The following is a 6,000-nucleotide window of genomic DNA, read 5'->3' as shown; positions in this document are numbered from 1 at the left end:
TTTCAAAGTATTTGTGGGGCATCAACGGTTGGTACACCTTTAGAAAAACTGTTTTCACCTATTGATTCCTTGGAAATAGTGACTGTATATAAACACCTCTAAATGCAGGAGTGGCCAAGGTACAGTCTTGAGCCAGGTACAAAAAGTCTATGGCAAAGCTAGAAAGTGAACTTGCCTCATTGCGTTTTTAGCAAGCAGTTATGCTTTCTATATGACATGCTTTGCAGGAACTGTTTTTCAGTTCAGCACTCTGTCTTTTGAGGCAACCACTTGTAAAGCATTAACTCTTTACAATCATCCTTCCAACCTGCAACATTCTCTACAAATTTGATAGTACAAGACATGAGAAAGATGGGACAAAATTAGAGTACTAATATTAGCTTTCTGGTGTAGTGCTTGTAAATATTTTCACAAAATATACTCAAATGGAAGTGAATTGACAATGCCTCAATGTTTTAGTCAGAAAACACGCACATGAATAGAAATCAATCAATGCAATCCACAACTGGAGAGCACACAGTAACAGCAAGATCATGATTGAAATAAAAAGAAAATTTGTAAAAAACAAACCACTAGGAAACCAAAATTTAAAATTTGCCATTTAGCCTTGAAGAACCTACTCAATATTTTTCAGAAATTGTTACAATAACTGCATTAAATCGTTAGGTCAGCAGGAGACATTACTATACTTGTACTTAGTAACAAAACTCCTCTTCTCTTTTTTCTCCCATTACCTTCTGTCTTTTGGTTCTCTTCCTCAACTATGCACTTTTGTTTGCCAGTCTTCTCCACTTCTCCCTCACATACTTCTTTTGAACTTTGTTTTAGGCTGCAAAAGAGAAAGCACTATTTTTACTTTGGTGAATATTTTGACCTAGTACCCGATGCCTTATTTTAGAAAATGACAGCACCCTCAGCAAAGTGCACATTGAGTGGATAAGCACTGCCTGCTGAACAACTCCCAAAGACGTTATACGCAGGCAATCATTACTGAGAAGTATTTCCAGTTGAATTCAGTGCTGTTTAAAGTTTCCTTGGTGATTTGGTTGCAACTATCAAATCACAGTTTATCAAATTTACAGACTACAAAAGGACTGATGGGGTGATAGATAATGAGGGAGAACAGGGCAGTTGTACAGAAAAATTTTGATCACTTTAAGAATTAGACCCATTCAAACACAATGCTGATGAAAAAGCCAAACAAAGTTAGGTATCAAAGAACAAGACATGAGGTTTTAATTACAAGAGGAGAGACTATTTCAGGAAGTAGCAGCTAAAAAACATGAGGGTCACAATAGACATGCAGCTAAAATAGGAGTTTTCAAAGCAATGCGGTGCTGAATGAAACAAAGAAGGAAAGAAAGTGAAGGAAACAAAGGATAATCTGTTCCTCACATCAGTAATGAAGTGGGGGCAGGGCCAGAGACAAAATTGTTTTACTTGGCTGTAGACCATTGACTGATAAAACTAGTTTTAAGAGAAGGTAGAATCTGGCACATAGAAAGAGTCGTGTCCTTTATCAAAAGTTAGAGATGGTCCCTTAGAATTTAAGATTTAACTGCATGGCTAGATCATCAAAAGATGATCAAGTTGTGGCTCATTTACAATGCACATGTATCAGCCTGGTAAGAGAATACCAAGTGCTACATCGTTCTTTAATATCATACAAAAAGAAGCACCAGTGGCTAGCAGCTCAAGGTAAATAATTTTAGGTGGGGGAAAACCCCCTTAACTCTCAGCATTAATCGTTGTTATGCACAATTGGAACAAGTTATAATAGGAAATGGTGAATGAGAAACATTTATTGTCTTCTAGCTAAGCATCATAGTCCAATAGGAGGGTTTTGACTTGCTAAAGTGAGATGTTAGGACATTCTTCATAAAACTATTAGATTAAATGAGCTAACAGCTTCTTCTAGACTTAAAAATCTGTGGAAACATCTGATTTCTTTCCCCCTTCTATTCCCTTGTGGGTGCTATGGAAAAAAACTGTTCTTGAGAAAATCTTCCTTCATCATTTTCCCTTCCTTCACCAGCAAGGGCAAGCAGCACAGCTTGCCAAAGAAACACACATTTTCTTTGCATTGCTTAATATGTTTTCAGATAACAATGTTCTGGGACCTCCTTGCTCTGCTTGTGCTGCAGAGACAGAGCAAACATCTGGCATAGGGACCTTGGGAGAGCTACAGGTGGCCAAGAGCAGCTTTGCTTGCCTAGAATTTCTTGAGCTAGGAACCACTGACAGCTGAAATCTGCTTTGAGTTTGACAGAGGAACTCAGAGATGTGTGCTGGAGCTGTGTTTCCCATGCATTCCTATTAAAAGTGAAATTGGACTTTTGATCCAACTTAGCCTGCCAAGACATGCAGGTTTTCTGATTTGAAGGACCCATCTCTGTAATTTATAAATTCTGGTTTATTTCCATTCTCCTTAATATTCCATACCTCTTCTGCTAATAGAGGGAGTACCACTTCCAGATAAGCCTGGAGGCAACGGTTTTGTACTGCTTTCTTACAGAAAAGGATTAGAGCAAAGGAGTTTCTTTGGAACAAAAGAAAACAAATCTTTGTGAAATAACTTGTAAATTCCAGGAACTGACAGCATGAGAGGAACACAGAGGGCATACTTCTGTGCCAGGAGACGCAGTTCCTGACTAAAAGGTAAGATGTTTGATAGAGAAAAGTGAAAAATCTGCAATTTGAAATAAAAGCTTTGATATGCAAATGTCAGGGCATCCTAAACACTCCAGCCTATACTAATAAAAACCTGCCCTATGCATAGCTGATGATGGGAAGGAAAGTAAGGCCTGGAAATACAACTAAGTTTCCATTTGTTTTGTCTGTCTCTATACTACTTTTGTGCTACCCAAAGTGAGGAGTAACTTTTAGAAACACTTGCTAAACTCATGGAAAGGCTGATTTCAGTATTGCATGTTCTAATGACCCACTATAAATCTAGGAGTACCTCCCAGATGAACTTCTGGAACAGGTTCTGGAGAATCCGTGGAGTTAGAAATTACCTCCAGCCACAAGGACCTATAGGCAGAGGGCTCCCATTTCCATTACAGACCAACAGAAAGAGCTTTCAGCCAAGAAACGTAGTCACAGGTTGATGGTGTTGGCCTACGCAGGCCAAGGGAAGCCAAGACTTCAGATTGTGCTTTAGCAGGAACAAGACTGACTGCTATGGAGAAAAGTGCCTTTAACTGACTATTCTTAAATCTATGGGCAAAACAGGCAGCTATGTGACAAGAAAACTAGAAGTGTTTGGATGGGATGGCTGGCAGAATAGAAAATGAAACTATTGCGCTCAAACTGTAAGTTCACTATTAGCCTTCTAACTGATAAAAACAGAAAAGAAGCAATTTTGTTTTGTCCGCTTTTTCCTCCTCTCTACTGTATTTAAAAGGAGAGCTTTAGAAGTCTTTTTTTCTTCTTTTTTCTCTCCATTATAGAAATTCATAGCAAGCTCCTACCATGTTTTTCCATGAGAGCAGAGTATGTGTAGGCCTAGGAAAACATTCAAAAGGGAGCTCTGTGCAAACAGCAGAGAATTTAAATTCTCAGAACTCATTTAGCTTTGTTTTCTTTAAACAGGAAAGTCATGAAGGGGAAAGATCTTGATTAAATATATGACATCTGCTCTTTTTAGTTATCTTCTATGTAGAAGTGATGGTGTGAATGTACTCATGATTACTGCAGGATATAAACAGGAACGAATTTACAGACAAAAATAATATCTTTAATGAGACTAATGGTATACTCAAAAAAACCAGACCAGCTTTCAGGATCCGCAGGCTGAAGCTTTGATCCTCAAAGCAAAATTCAACTTGAAACTAGTGATACCAGTTTAACTTATGCAAGTTAATCAATTACATCATCAAAGAAGTTTGTACCTGCAACTATGGAAGGAGAAGAATATTGAAAAGAAGTAACTTAGTCATTAGCTCCTCTTAGAGAGGGGAAAGGTGGGTTCATCAGAAAACAGAGAAATTGCTGGTGGTTGAGGAATGGGAAAAACTATAATGGGGCACAGAACCAATATATTTATTGACCCTAAAATTTTTGTGTAGCAGAATCAAGTTTAAACAGTTCTTAATCTGAATTTAACTTTGAAAATCAGCATTTGTATTTCAATGGAGAAGAAGAATTTTTGTGCCTGGAAGTGTCTCTTCTTCTGAATTTCAATCAGCTGGTCTCATAAAAGACATCATTTGTCCCTCTGGATTCCTTAATTATAGCAAGACCACAAAAAAGTATAGGTTCAGTAAGGAAACTCACTAAAGAAAAAAAAGAGTATTTTTATATTTCTACAAGTATATTCCAAAACCAGAAAGCAACCTTTATAGCCTTAATTAAAAAAATAAAAGAAATTTTAAAAGGGCATGATCTAACGTGTCCTTCCTTTTTCCAAGTCAAGAAGTTCCCTGATCCAAAAGACTAGTATTTCAAAATGATTAGGGGCATCTCCTTATGCCCAATGAGATGCACATTTAGAAGATAAATGTTTAGGGGATCTTTGTGGAAAGATAAAGTTTTTGGAAAAAACCCCACTCATTTCAGCTTTCAGTGCAGAAGACACAACATCCTAGGAGAGCTTTCTATCACTTCTGTCCATTTGTCACCCATTATTTGGCAACTAAAAATGTTTGCTCCCACTTCTGTAGGGGATGAGAATACCAAGTAGTCCAAGAAACCAGGCTCTCCAGATCTCTATTTTCCAGCCTAGATTCAGGAGGAAGCTGGAGGTCATGGATCTCAGAAAGGAGGAAGTTTCTGAGTTACAACTACAGATTTATTTATTTTATTTTTATGTCAGAGTGATCATTGATAGTAAAGTTCTGTATAACATTCCTTAACAGGGGAGACTTAAAGATATAAGAGGAACTAAAGTGTGGAGTTTTAAACCTCAACAACAAGCAGCTCTATTATTAAAATTCATATTTATTCCAGTCTTCCGCAATGCTCTTGTGACAGGTCAAAGAACTTTGATCTAAAAAAAATTCTTACTTGAAATACTGCTGATCCTTCTGGGAAGACAAAAAAAAAGTTCACTGAAGGTTAAAGCACCCACAGTGGTTTTCCCAGAGTAAGGTCCCAGTAGAAGAGCCAAGAGAAGTTGCATATAACAGGCAAACAAGATGCACCAGACGAAAGATGTTAGCTGCAAACTGCAACCTAGCAATGATCTCTTGTGTATTTGTGTGTATGTGCAGAATGAGGCCATCTAGGGGCACTGGACTTAACTGGACAGTTATTAAATTAAAAACAAATGAGGTCAGTTCCACAGAAAGCCACTAACATGACAAGTGTCTCAACATGCTTTTGAGTAGGCTCTTGGGGTCACGAACAGTTACGTTCAACTGTAAAGATACTTTCCCCAATGTACATGGTGAGGAAAAGAATGAAATTACAAGGTAGAAAAATCAAATTAAACAAAAAGAAACACTTTCCTTCAGATGTGGCATGGCACACACTGCCACTAGAAAATATCAAACATTTTATGAGAAATTGTAGTTTCATGAAGCTTAGCTTGGGAAACACAGTCTGATTCCCAAATACCAGCAAGGTAAAAAATGCAGTAAGATTAAAAACAATGAATAAATTAATCTGATGGGGTTTTTTGTATCATGAAAACTTAGGGACAAATAAAAGTTGGAAAAATTAGAAAGCCATGTTTCAGGGTTTACGCCAGTCTTTATTACAGACTAGGAGGCAGCTGATGGATTAAATTGCATCTATCTACAAAAGAGATCTAACTCTTCTACCTAAAGGGTAATGTACTGGCTGTTATCAGAGTTCCTGTCACTAAACAGGGTTATGGGCAACATTTGCTTCTTGCAGACAAAGCCACTTAGACTATGGTGCAAGTTTTCTGAAAGAGCCAAGTATGATGTCCATAGTTCAGTACTGTTACCCATGAGTTAGCCAAGACTAACAATGAGCCTGCTCCTACATAACAATTGTTATGGGAAGAGATGTCCTTGTTCTGCTATGCCAGCC

The sequence above is a fragment of the Aquila chrysaetos genome, chromosome 10, assembly GCF_900496995.4.
Source record: "Aquila chrysaetos chrysaetos chromosome 10, bAquChr1.4, whole genome shotgun sequence".
In the NCBI taxonomy this organism is placed as follows: Eukaryota; Metazoa; Chordata; class Aves; order Accipitriformes; family Accipitridae; genus Aquila; species Aquila chrysaetos.
Note: the sequence above shows the minus strand (reverse complement) of the source record.